Raw genomic sequence first — 13,416 nt, 5'->3', positions numbered from 1 at the left:
TTTTTTTTTTTGATAACTCCATTAACTCCTCATTCCCTTTTATCACAAAGGTGGTTAAAGATGAATGGTATTGTTACATACTCTCCTCAACCTGACATCAAGGGCTCTACGGTTCTGCTTTCTTCCCTGTAGGATTCACTACTTTCCAGACAGCATTGCACAGGCAGGCAGGAGCTTGCCAGCACTGCTCTACTGTGCCTTCTCTAAAAGCTATTCTTCCACCTCAGTTCTAATACATTCAAATAAAGGATAGCCTCATCTCAACTTCTGTTTCCTTCTTAGTATAATCTAAAACTCTGTAAATTATAATTATAACATCTAAATTCTATTAAATCAATATGCTGATTTTATTAAATTTCAAATGCAGTTAAGATAATTACAATCAAACATGAAAACTTGCAGACTTGTAAGTTGAGAATGTAGAGGAAGGATATTTATTTCTAGGAGATAGTAAAGTGACTGACATAAGGGCCTAAACTAGCCCTAGGAGAGGCTTTGGAGATTTTTATGTTTGCTTATTTCTAATTTAAATTTTTATTATTAAATGTCTATTATTCTCCAAATCCTGAATAAACTAGTTGCTAGAGTTTTTCCCTTCTGGATTAACTTTGTCCTTAATATAACTAACCAATCCATCTCTTTGTATGCATATATGTGCTTATGGACAGCAGAGGCTTAAATGCTTTGGGCGCAGCTTTTTAAGACTTCCCTGGTAGCTCAGACGGTAACGTGTCTGTCTACAATGCGGGAGACCTGGGTCCTGGGTTCGATCCCTGGGTCGGGAAGATCCCCTGGAGATGGAAATGGCAATCCACTTCCAATACTATTGCCTGGAAAATCCCATGGACACAGGAGCCTGGTAAACTACAGTCCATAGGGTTGCAAAGAGTCGGACACGACTGAGCAAAGGCAATCTTAAGTGCTTATGGACAGCGGAGGCTTAAATGCTTTCTTAAGTTCCATTAAGAGCCTCCTCTCATGAGCCTGAAAGTGTTCTGAATGAGAGGTGTCAACATGCTGGAGAAGAGAAGCGAAGAACCAGGAACAGATCCTAACACCCTGTTCCTCTTAGGTGACATTGCGACTGAACACTGATGAACTTTTCCACCCAGAGTAGAAAGAAAGGAAAATAGGAAGCTAGCAACCTCAAGCTATCTCTGGAAAAAATGATCATATTTCTTCTTTAGAAAGATCAGCCTGGCAACAAAGGGAGGGATGGATAAAGGAGAAAAGACAGGAGACTGGGAATCCAATTAGTTGATTTCAAGTAAAAAAAAAAAAAAAAAAAAAACAGGGATTTTAACTGGGTCAGTAGGAATACAGATAGAAAGGTGAAGAAGGATATGCTTGATGTTAAGGAGATGGTATCAACTGGTTTTGATGACTGATTAATTTTTAAGGAATAAGTGGGAAAAAAGATGAGTTGATTACTTATAGGTGTTTTTTGTTTTTTAGCCACACTGCCAGCTATGTGGAACTTCCCCAACCAGGGGTAAAAACCCATGCCCCCTTGCAGTGGAAGTGTGGAGTCTCAACCACTGGACCATCAGGGAAATTCAAACGTATTCAGTAGTTGTTGTTATTGCTGTTGTTTGGCTGTGCTGGCTCTTCCTTGCAGTGCAGGGCTTAGTTGCATGCACATCCCCATGGCATGTGGGATCTTAGTTCCCCAACCAGGGGTCGAACCTGAGTCCTCTACTCTGGAAGGGGAATTCTTTACCACTGGGCCTCTAGGGAAGTCTCTTCACAGGTTTTGACTTTTCTAACTACTGTAATGCTGCTGCTGCTGCTAAGTCACTTCAGTCGTGTCCAACTCTGTGCGACCCCATAGACAGCAGCCCACCAGGCTCCCCCGTCCCTGGGATTCTCCAGGCAAGAACACTGGAGTGGGGTGCCATTTCCTTCTCCAATGCATGAAAGTGAAAATTGAAAGTGAAGTCGCTCAGTCGTGTCCAACTCTTGGCAACCCCATGAACTGTAGCCCACCAGGCTCCTCCGTCCATGGGATTTTCCAGGCAAGAGTACTGGAGCGGGGTGCCATCGCCTTCTCAGGACTACTGTATAGTGAGTCCTATTCAAGAAATTAGAGAATATAGGAGAAACAGGTTTCGGGTCAAGATAATGAGTTTACCTTTTAAAATGTTGCGTTCAGGTGCACTTGGGACTTATATGTCTGGAGGCAAATGAATATACAATCCTGACGCTTAGAGGAGATGTATAGACTAAAGATGTGTTTGTCTCCTAGTCTGAGGGATTATAAAGAAAACAGAAGTATTATATTTTTAAGCTTATTTTTTTTCAATCGCAGGTGTTTCCCCTTGCCGGCAGAGTTCTTTAAGCTTTGACAATAAAAAGGGCGTCCCTGTTGTCTACACTTGCAGGATGCATGTCTGGGCCAATCAATTAAAAAAAAAAAAAGACTCCCAGTGTCTGATTTGTTTAGCTTCGTGTTTCCCAAATATCCTAGCTGTAACAACAGTGCTGAGTACATGAGAAAAGATGACTCATATTTCCTGCAAGTCAGCACAGATATCCATCCTTCCAAATTATTTGAACCTTTGGCCACTCCCAAATAGAGTCAAAGTGTTGGAACAATTTATGAGCATTTGTTTCATTTGTTGAGAACAATTCTAGTACATCTGTAATAAAGATTCGGAGAAAAAAAAGAAAAGCTTTTCTTATCTTGTATCACCCCAACCCCCATATCCCAAACAAGGTGCAGTCACCATTTATAGACGGCTGACTCATTGGAAAAGACCCTGATGCTGGGAAAGATTGAAGGTGGGAGAAGAAGGCGACAACAGAGGATGAGATGGTTGGATGGCATCACTGACTCAATGGACATGGGTTTGAGTAAACTCCACGAGTTGGTGATGGACAAGGAGGTCTGTTGTGCTGCAGTCCATGGGGTCGCAAAGAGTCAGACATGACCAAACGACTGAACTAACTCCCAGGTGGTGCTAGTGGTAAAGGACCCACCTGCCAATGCAGGAGACATTAGAAACATGGATTTGATCCCTGGGTAGGGAAAATCCCCTGGAGGAGAACATGGCAACCTACTCCAGTATTCTTGCCTGGAGAATCCCATGGACAGAGGCGCCTGGTGGGCTACAGTCATAGGGTCGCAAAGAGTCAGACATGAATGAAGTGACTTAGCGTGTACATGCACGTGAGCATGCACACACACACACATACACCTTTTATAGAAAGTCTAAGTTCTCTCTTGATTGGTTCAAATGTCATCTATCCATCACCTTGAATCCATACATTCTGAATTAATCACTCAACTTCCCTAAGCTCCCACAGCAACAAATTTAGACACCTAGCTCGGAACTTCTCAGTCTGCCTGGGAGCATACTTTGTGCCTTTAATATGCACTTATCTACTTTCATTCCCTTTTGTGCCCAGCACAGTGCTTTGTGTATAAATGCCAACTGAAGTGAATTTGTAAAACGTTCTGAAAATACTCAACCACAGACAATGATAGTTAAGATATACTACATAAAATAACTTCGTTTTGCAGATCATTTAAAAACTAAATGCTGAATTTATTAATAGCAGGAATTGTTGAGAGAAGTAAAAGCATTAACTTGAGGAAGATGTTGAGAGGCGATAATTTTCAAATTTGTGGGAAAGTGCTGACTCAAAGATATGACTCCTCAGCCACAGAGAGGGAGAGCAGTGTCTCAGACCGCTGCAGCCCTCTTATCCTTATGCACTCTTCTCAAGTATCAGGTTTCGAATTTGTTATTTGCAACATGACATTTCTCACTATTATTCTTACAAGTTGTTCAGATACTTTGTCTTTGAAAAGTATTTCATCAGGTTTATGGGTTTTTTTTTGTTTTTTGGCCATACCTCTTGGCATGCAGGACCCTAGTTCCCCAAACAGGGGCTGAACCCTTGCCCCCTGCATTTGAAGCTCAGAGTCTTAATCAGGGATTGCCAAGGAAGTCGCAGGTTTGTGTTTTTAAGAAGAAAGATGATAATCTGACAATGCCAATAAATTTCAGTTTGTGGATTAAATACACTGAAATGTCATTCTAACACTTTCACAATGAATAGAATTTGGTATCATGTGTTCTGCTTTGGGAGATATCTGAAGATTTTCTAAAAGACCATCAGTTCTTGGTGGAAGGCTTTCTCATCCATAAGAAAGCTGCAAGGAACAGATATCAAGAACAGCTTTCTAGAATACTCTTCCCAAGACATGGATAAATTTTAAAAAAAGATATAAAAAATAAACCTTCTGGTTTAGCACTTAAATCGATTTAACAGGTGGTAAGGATTAGGTGGTACAATAATTGAGTTTCCAGTGTTTTAAACTGTTACTGGTTTCATAGTTTTCCTTCATGGATTTTTCAAGCCACAGCATTAAAAAAATAATTTCTAAGAAACAACCAGACAGAGTTCCAGGTGTGAAAGATAACGTAATTTCAGAAAAGGCATGGAGCCCAAGTTTCTAAGGCACATTTTTAAAAATCTGGCCGTGACTGCAATGTTAGACTCCCTTACCCAAATCACATTTAGGGTTTAACTGTGACTACTGTGACAAATGCTGAGAGGACTCATGATATGACTGTTAAGGACTCTAAGGTACTTAAATGCATTTCCTGAGCATGCAGTCAAATGCTCCTTATTGTCTTTCTACTGCCTTTGAGTATGTTCTTTCAGAAAGTGTTATCTTTGATTAAAAAAAAGAAACATTCAAAACTTTTCAACTTTTTAATTTTGTTTTGGCTGCACTGGGTCTTTATTGCTTTGTGCGGGCTTCTCATTGCAGTGGCTTCTCTTACTGCAGAGCACGGGCTCTAGAGTGTGTGGGCTTCAGTAGCTGTGGCACGTGGACTCATTAATTGCGGTTCCTGGGCTTCAGAGCAAAGGCTCAATGTTGTGGCACATGGGCTCAGGTGCTCTGTGACATGTGGGATCCTCCTCGAAACCAGGGATCAAACCCCTGTCCTCTGCATTGGCAGGCAGGTTCCCAACCACTGTAGTTCCAGGGAAGTCCCAAAACTTTTCAACTTTTGAAGCTTTTTAGAATTCCATTCTACATACTACGCTTGCAATTATATGTCTATAATATTTTAACCCTGGAGAAGGAAATGGCAACCCACTCCAGTAGTCTTGCCTGGGAAATCCCATGAACAGGGGTGTCTGGAGGGCTACAGTCCACGGGGTTGTAAAGAATTGGACACAACTTGGCGACTGAGCACAGTCAATACTGTAATTGGCATTCCTTAATGCAGATGAAAATATGTGAATTTGTTTGCCAGTTAAGAGTGAGAGGTTCCCAATTGAACTTATTTTTTCCACAGCTTTATTGAGAAGTAATTGACACACAGTGGACTATACATATTTAAAGTGTGCAACTTGCAAAGTTTGATCTGTGTATACATCTGTGAAACCATCACTACCATCTAGATAGTGATATCTAGACATCCATCCATACAAAAGAGTTCCCCCTTGCCCCTTTATGTTATAATTCTCCCCTTTCAATCATTGATACTACAGCCATGCCCTCACATTAGGAAGAAGAATCCTGTGAATGATATGGGCAGTGGGGAGGAAGGATCTATCCTGGAAAAGAGATTTAACATTTTGTTTAGTAGACTTAAAATGCTGCATCTGGGATGTGCTCAAAAATACAAAAAAGTGGTTGACTCAGTATTTTCAGGTCAAGATCTTGATCTTTTGAACTTTATGGAATGCTGGGTTATCTGAAATGTGACAAAAAATAGGCTTCCTTCTCTCTTGCTCTTTTCTAATCCATTCTTCACAGAAGAGTCCTTTTTAAAATTAAATTTACCCAGAGCTGGAAACATTTATTTTTTAATGAAAATTAATAGCATTAAAAAAGATACATAGTTAGAGTGCTGCTGCTGCTGCTGCTGCTGAGTCGCTTCAGTCGTGTCCGACTCTGTGCGACCCCATAGACGCCAGCCCACCAGGTTCCCCGTCCCTGGGATTCTCCAGGCAAGAACACTGGAGTGGGGTGCCATTTCCTTCTCCAATGCATGAAAGTGAAAAGGGAAAGTGAAGGCGCTCAGTCCGGTCCGACTCTTAGCAACCCCATGGACTGCAGCCCACCAGGCTCCTCGGTCCACGGGATTTTCCAGGCAAGAGTCCTGGAGTGGGTGCCATCGCCTTCTCCATAGTTAGAGTAGCTGTACATACATAGAGCGGCAGGTTGTCTGGGCCATCTTGGACTGCACATTTACAAGACCAAAGGGCACATTTTACGGTCACAGAACACAGCTTTTCAGTGCTGAAAATTAACTGATCCTACATTAGTCCTCCTCATTAGTATGATGTGTTAACCATCTGAGCTAAAAACTGACACTTAATTCTTACTCTTATTTCTCCGATGGTGGTTTCTAAACTTATATGGGGGAATTCCCTGGCTGTCTGGTGATTAAGGGGCTTCCCAGGTGGCGCTAGTGGTAAAGAACCCGCCTGCCAATGCAGGTTCATTCCCTGGGTTGAGAAGATCCCCTGCAGAAGGGCGGGCAACCCAGTCCAGTATTCTTGCCTGGAGAATCCCAAGGACAGAAGCCCATGGCAGGCTACAGTCCACAGGGTGGAAAGAGTTGGACACAGCTTAGCAACTAAACCACCACCACTGGTGGTTAAGACTTATTGCTTTCACTACTGTGGATCTGGATTTGATCCCTGGTTACGGAATTAAGATCCCATAGGCCACCAGGCACAGTCAAAAAAAAAAAAAAATCATAATAATAAACTCACATTGTGTAATCCATTAAACCCTCCAATGGCAGCAAACAATCCTACTGATCACCAAGGCTACTGCCATTTTGGGGGGGCGTGGGAGAGGAACTTACCAGATACCTTTCAAAAGTACATGTCTTATAAAGTAGAATAGGATTTATAATATACTCAGTACAGTTTCAGTTTGGGATCATGAAAAAGTTCTGGAAATGGCAGACACAGCCAAAAAAAGAAAAACACACTTGGAATTACAGCATCAGTAAACTACATATTCATAAATGAATGCAAAAAGAATCACTGATTTGGATTACTACTTGCAATAAATAAACCAATAAATGTACTTACCAAATAGCACTGCACTGATTAGGGCTTCCCTGGTGGCTCAGACAGTAAAGCATCTGCCTGCAATGCAGGAGACCCGGGTTTGATCCCTGGGTCAGAAAGATTCCCTGGAGAAGGGAATGGCAACCCACTCCAGTACTCTTGCCAGGAAAATCCCATGGATGGAGGAGCCTGGTAGGCTACAGTCCATGGGGTTGCAAAGAGTCAGACACGACTCAGCAACTTCAGTTTAGGCAACTATACATGACATACAAAACACTTAGAAATTACATTATTTAACAATTGTCAGTGAAAGTGGTATTTCTCCATATGCAGTCTTACGTGATGTTCACTTTTTTTTTTTTTAATAAGGAAACTGAAGACCAGAACATATAATTTGAACAATTCAGTGCTGGAGAGGCTCAATCCCAGGTTTTTTACTTTAAATCCCATGCTGTGCAGTGCTAAGTTGCTCCAGTGGTGTCCGACTCTTTGTGACTCTATGGACTGTAGCTTGCCAGGCTTCTCTGTTCATGGGATTCTCCAGGAAAGAATACTGGAATGGGTTGCCCGGCCTTCCTCCAGGGGATCTTCCCAACCCAGGGATCCAACCCACATATCCTGACGCTCCCGCACTGCAGGCGTATTCTTTACAGCTGAGCCACTAGGGAAGCCCCCTTTGGCCCATATATTGCTTGAAATACAGACACAATGTCATACCCCAAACATCACTGTTCTCAATTCGCTGCTCTAATAGGCAGCCTTTCCTCTTCAATAGCTTTCAGCTGCAATTACAATAAAATCCAGTCGTCTTTGTCTTCCTAGGGCCTGGGGAAATGGGCCCTTACTTGCTTACACACTCACCTCTTCAGTATCATGGCAGACTCCTCTTTGCACCACAGATTCCCTGGCACTATGGACTCCACTCCGTTCCAATAGCCAAGTTCCTTCCTACCACAGGTCTTTTGCATAGCCATTTTCTCTGCCTTAATTCTCCAGGGCATTTCTCAGATTACTGGCTCCTTCTCATCCCTCAGATGGACCTTTCCCGACCACTTTTTTTTTTCAAACTATCCTGGCGTTTGCTCTCCCAGAATTCTGTTCATAGCCTTTATAGCATGTTTCTCTCAAGATCTCATGAGTATTCACCGTCCCTCCTTTTCCCACTAGACTGTCAACTCCAGTCTAGAGAGCAGACCTTTTCTGTTTTCCTCACCAGTGTGTCCCCTCGGTTTTTGAGTTTCAGTGAATGTTTGTTGATTGACTGAATACAACAAAAGGAATGGAGATAAGAAATAAAGCTATAAATCCGGTTAGTAGAAGGGGTTAAAGACTATTCTGCACCATTTAGGAAAGTTGACTTGAAACCTTTTAGGGTCCTATTTCTTCTTTCTTTTTTCCACGTAATATTGAACATTGAGTACTTTCAGGTACTATGTTAAGCACTTCACATGTATTATACCATTTAACCTTCTGAGCAACCCAGTAGCAGTAATCAACCTTTATTATCCTCATTTTTCAGAGGCAACTTGCCAACAGCCATTCATGGTGGCACCATAGCCGGGTAGTAAGTAGGCCATAACCCATTAATCCAATGTAACCTACACACCTTCGGTCAACAATTGGTGTTTCATCAATGTACTTTTCAGAGAACCCTCCTGAATTCTCTATTTTACCTGACCTGCAGTATCTTGGTACCGAAACCAACTAGGAGGTGGTTGCTAACCCCTGAGGGGGTTTCCTGGGGAATCTGAGTGCCGTTTGTAGAGGAGCTGCCGCTCAGGCAGACGCCACGAGCTCCGGCTAGCCAACGTCTGCACTACTGGGACTGCTGGGGAGGAAGGAGGAAACAGGTCAGTTGGCCCATGACGGATCCTGACCCTCGCTGTGGTGAAAGGGGAAGGGAAAGTGTGTGTCGCCCAAGCTCGCTTCGGTTCCACGCGAAGGGGAACCACAGCGCACTTCCCCAACTCCACTGCGCGTCACGAGAGAACACTGCTCAGCTCCGCCCACCTTCTACGCCTATCGCGTATCCGGCGCTAGGACCCCGCGACCCTCAACGCGTCCCTGCACCGCCCCCTCGAGCAAGGGCCTGGTCCGCTATTGGCGCTAGCAGGCCGCGATCCCCGCCTCCGTCCCCTCCGTCACTGTCAAGATGGCGCCGGTCGCAGCGGCGGCGGCCGCGGCGGCTGGAGCCAGAGCAGGAGGCGGAGGCAGCGGCGGCCGCGAGGGGAGGGGGAGTCCCGTCTGACTGAGACGGCAGGCCTGGGCGGGCGGGGGTGCCGCGCAGGGCGGAGCGCCGCTGGGGATGAGCTAAGCGGGTTCGGAGCGCCGCGGCATTCAGCCCCTCGTGTCCCGCCACCGCTGAGTGGACGCCGCACCGCTCTCCAAGCTCGACCCGCTTCTCGAGCGGGAGCCAGCGGTGAGGTGAGTGCGGGGGCGGCGGCGCGGACAGCGGTGGCATGTGGAGCTGTCACTGCCCGGAGCGGTGACAGCCGTGGGCACTGGAGCGGGGCCGGCTGGGCTCGGAGATGTGGCGTGGATGGCTGTGACCTCCGCTCGGGGGCTTCTCGGAGCCTGGCTGTCCTTCGCTAGCTGGGTCGGCTCCGGGTGGCGCGGTGGTGCTGAGAGCAGCACCCGCGCCGCTGCGTCGGCAGCTGGGGGTCTCCTGTTTTCGTTCGGGATTTTCTATTCCGGGCTGGCCTGGGGCTCCTGTTGGGGGATGGGGGCGGGGGCGGTGAGAGGGGAGGTCCTGGAACTGGGATTTTGACAAGCTCGTTACGTAAGACGGAGGTGGCCTCACGGAATCCCACCTGCTCGACGTTTTAAACAGGCGGCAGCTGGAGCCTGGCGGGCCCCCAGAGGCCCGATTTTCCTCGCGGGGGTCTGCCTAGCCTATCTCGGCCAACGTGAGCCTGCTCACCGTCCAAGTTGGCCAGTTTGGGGTTTTTCCCCAGTCTTTTTTTTTTGAGGAGGGGGGGGGGGGGCGGGGAGGTGATAAACAATTCCTGGTCGCCACCATTCCCTTTGAAGTTTACCGCTTTCTAGGGGGAGGAGGGAAAAAGAAGCTTGTGACCTAAAACTGGGTCGCAGCAACGACTTTTCATTATCATGCTTTTAAATGATAGATGCACTGAAAGATTTTTGTTATTGTTCCAGTGTGCTTTTAATTCAAACGTATGGTTACGCCTGGAGCTGTAGAGAGAAGGGTTTTTGTCTCATAGGACAGTTATTTCTTGTTTGCAACAGCAGGATAGGCATCAGTCAACAGGCATGTATTTATCTGGGAAGAAAACGCGTGTCAGCTAGCTAGAGACCCGTAAGGGCAGGAATTGTACTACTCCGTGAATATGTTATTCTTTAAAATATTATCCGTTAATGACAATAATAATCCAAGTTTAAAAGAAGCAATTTTACAAGATTACAAGCTGTTGTTTGGTGTACATAGTCTCTTTCTATTTTCTGCTTGCCCTGGTCTACCTTTTCTCTCCTGTTGGGTGAAGGAGGCGGAGACACCTGTGAACAGCTTAGCCCAGGCTACATTAATCTATTGTAGTGCATTTGAGATTATTGTAAAAAGTAGTCTCTGGGGGACCTAAGATTGGGTAATAAATAAGGACTCTTGGGCAAGTTATACACTTTTATGTTTAGATACTAGGCTTTCAGCTTTTGAAAATCTAAGTATACAAGATTTCTGAGATATTTGCACCCCTTTTGAACTTGTAATGAAACAAAAAATTGTTATTAGGCCTCTTTTATGGGAACTTTGTTTTGTTTTGGCCAGAATTAAACATTTTGGGTAGCTTTTACCTCATTTTCACATTTTCTCTTTTTGAACTGCAGCTCTCAGTAGGTTCCAGAATAGCATTATATATTATCATCATCGTCATCATTATACTACTGTATGTTACATAATTTTCTTTTTCTGAATGATTAAGCATAGACTTAACTTCATTGTAGAATTTTATAAGAATGTATTTGTTAGGAAAGTTAATTGCTCTTGACAGTAGCCCAGTACTGGGAATAAATAATAAGTAAAATTTGGCCTCAGTTTTAAATTTATGTACACAAAGTTACACTTTTGAAAATTGGTTAAGCAGTATAAATTTTATGTATGTGCAAGAGAGCCAAGCAGGTGATGCTGATTTGTTCTGAACTTTTCCACATGAGTTAACACTGGCTTAAATAGTTATTGATTCTTAAGCTCATGGAGCTGTTGACCTATTTATGGCAACTCGAATAAAATTTGGAGTAATTGGGAGGCTGTGAAAAGAAAGAGAGTGCATGACATTTTCTAATTCGTTCAAAAAGTAATAAAAATATGGAAGAATTATAAAAGAAAGCTATTTTTTCATTGAGTGATACTAGTTAACGTTATCTTTTGTTTGCAGAATTTTTCAAGTCATACTTACTATTTATGTGCTTAGATTAAGCACCAATACAGAGATGTTTGATATATTACAAGTATTATATCTTATTTATTCATCTTTAAATTGATGGTTCATTATTATAAGTGGAAAAAGAAGTGGCTGTAGCAGACAGAAGTAACTGTAGCAGAGAAATTAACTTGTTATTCTTGTCCTCTCTGATATCAGAGAATTATTTTGTGGAAATTTTTCCTTGTTCCTACCAAATGTGGAAGAAGAAAATGAAGAAAAGTCAATAAAAATTTCTTTTCTTACTTGTTTGTTCAGTGTCCTATTGATTATTGCTCAGTAGAAATTGTGGGGGCAAGTCAAGTACTCCATGCTTTATTACTGTGTATCATAATTATCACTTTGAATTCTAAAATAGCAATGTAGAGCTTTATATATAAGAAGGGATTAATTTATATAGTATGTTACTATAATAGTGAAAAATCTGTAAGTTAAAATGCCATATACTAGAGGATTAGTAAAATTAATGGCAGTTAATCTGTGTGGTAAATGCAATTATTAAAAGTCATATTTTTAAAAAAATTTACTAACATGAGAAAGCACAACATAATCTTGAGAGAAAAATAGGAATAGAAATTATTGTGTTATTTTTTATATATCATAGATATGGCAAAATGATTTTCAGGAAATGCATACAATATTAAAAGACATTATCTCTGGATGATAGGATTTTAGGTAATTTCTATTTTAATGTTTGCATTTTGTTCTCACTTCTGAATAGTATTACTCTAATAATCACTAAAATGAAATCAATATATTTTCAAGAGTCATAGGAGAAAATCCTGAAAATCCCATATAACCACTGCCCCAATAGAGACTACCTTATGCCTCTTTATTAGCAAACTAACTTAGAATATGGTGTTTATGCAACACACACAAATAATGGAAACAGCTAGTAATACAGGTGAAGGCATTCTCTTAGCTACCCGCACCAGCCTGATAACAGTTTTCCATATATGGATGCTCCTATTACTGCACATTGTTACCCTCCAACCTTTTTTCTATTTGTGTCTTAACCCTCACTATTCTGTGTTGCCAGTGCCACCAACTGATGAACAGTTTGACTCAAGTCTTTTCTTCATTACCACATCAGTCAGTAGGCAGCAGGTTTTCGAATGTTTATGAGGTACCAGGTACTTTGGTAGTCATTGAGAATACCAAGGTGAATGAATGAAACATGGTTTCTGACCTCAAACACTGGTAGAGAAAACCCTATCTTTTCTTTCTGGTTCATCAGTGCATATAGTGTGCTCTGCTTTTTCTGTCTCACTGCCTGGCTCATCAGGCAGTATCTTTTTTCCTGGTGATTACATCCTCTTTTTAACTTTATGGGAAAATATGTTCTGCGTTCCAGACAACCAATTTACAAGTAAATTTTTGGAATGTTACTTGATTGTATGTTGGGAAATCTTAAGTTTAGAAGGACTGCACATATGTTTATCTATGGCTGCTGTTATTTGTTAAAGTATGTGACAATTTCTTGGGACTTTCTTTTTGCTTCCTTTTCAAAACCACAAACAAGTAGAAAGCAGCAGCAAAAAAGAGAAAGATATTAAGGGAATTTTCCTGCTAGTGCTATATGTACTTCATTTTCATTGAGAATAGTGAGTCATCAAAATGTAAGAAATACTGTTTCTGGTATGTTAAGTTTGTCTCTTTTGAGCCATATAAAAATGCATTTTCCTTATGTATGTTAAAGTGTATATACATACATACACTCCCAGTTTAGCTGTTGGCATTTCCAAATAAAAGCTGAAATATGGAGATTGGAAATTTGTTACATTTATTTTTGTTAAAATACTGTTTTATAGGGGAGACATTTTGATTTTGAAAAGTTTAAAAAATACAGAAAATTCCCCAAAGTAGTGGACAACACACATACTCACCATAGAAAATTTGACATCTCTTTCATTTTTGCTTGAGATACACA

General features: G+C 42.3%; 1 protein-coding gene across 7 annotated transcripts in view; it reads left to right on the top strand.

Annotated features, from left to right (window-relative positions):
• The first annotated feature begins 9,254 nt into the window (after window positions 1-9,254).
• The window catches only part of DENND4A (DENN domain containing 4A), a 122,362-nt gene continuing 118,200 nt past the window's right edge, over window positions 9,255-13,416 (top strand). For 4 of the 7 annotated variants that reach the window (XM_070796911.1, XM_070796916.1, XM_070796913.1 and 1 more), the window contains exon 1: window positions 9,255-9,477. The gene's annotated coding sequence lies outside the window, so the exon portion shown is untranslated. The remainder of the gene's footprint in view (window positions 9,478-13,416) is intronic. The other 3 variants (XM_070796917.1, XM_070796915.1, XM_070796914.1) reach the window with 1 other exon arrangement.

The sequence above is a fragment of the Bos indicus genome, chromosome 10, assembly GCF_029378745.1.
Source record: "Bos indicus isolate NIAB-ARS_2022 breed Sahiwal x Tharparkar chromosome 10, NIAB-ARS_B.indTharparkar_mat_pri_1.0, whole genome shotgun sequence".
NCBI classification, from domain to species: domain Eukaryota; kingdom Metazoa; phylum Chordata; class Mammalia; order Artiodactyla; family Bovidae; genus Bos; species Bos indicus.
This window is presented reverse-complemented; position numbering and strand designations above follow the sequence as displayed.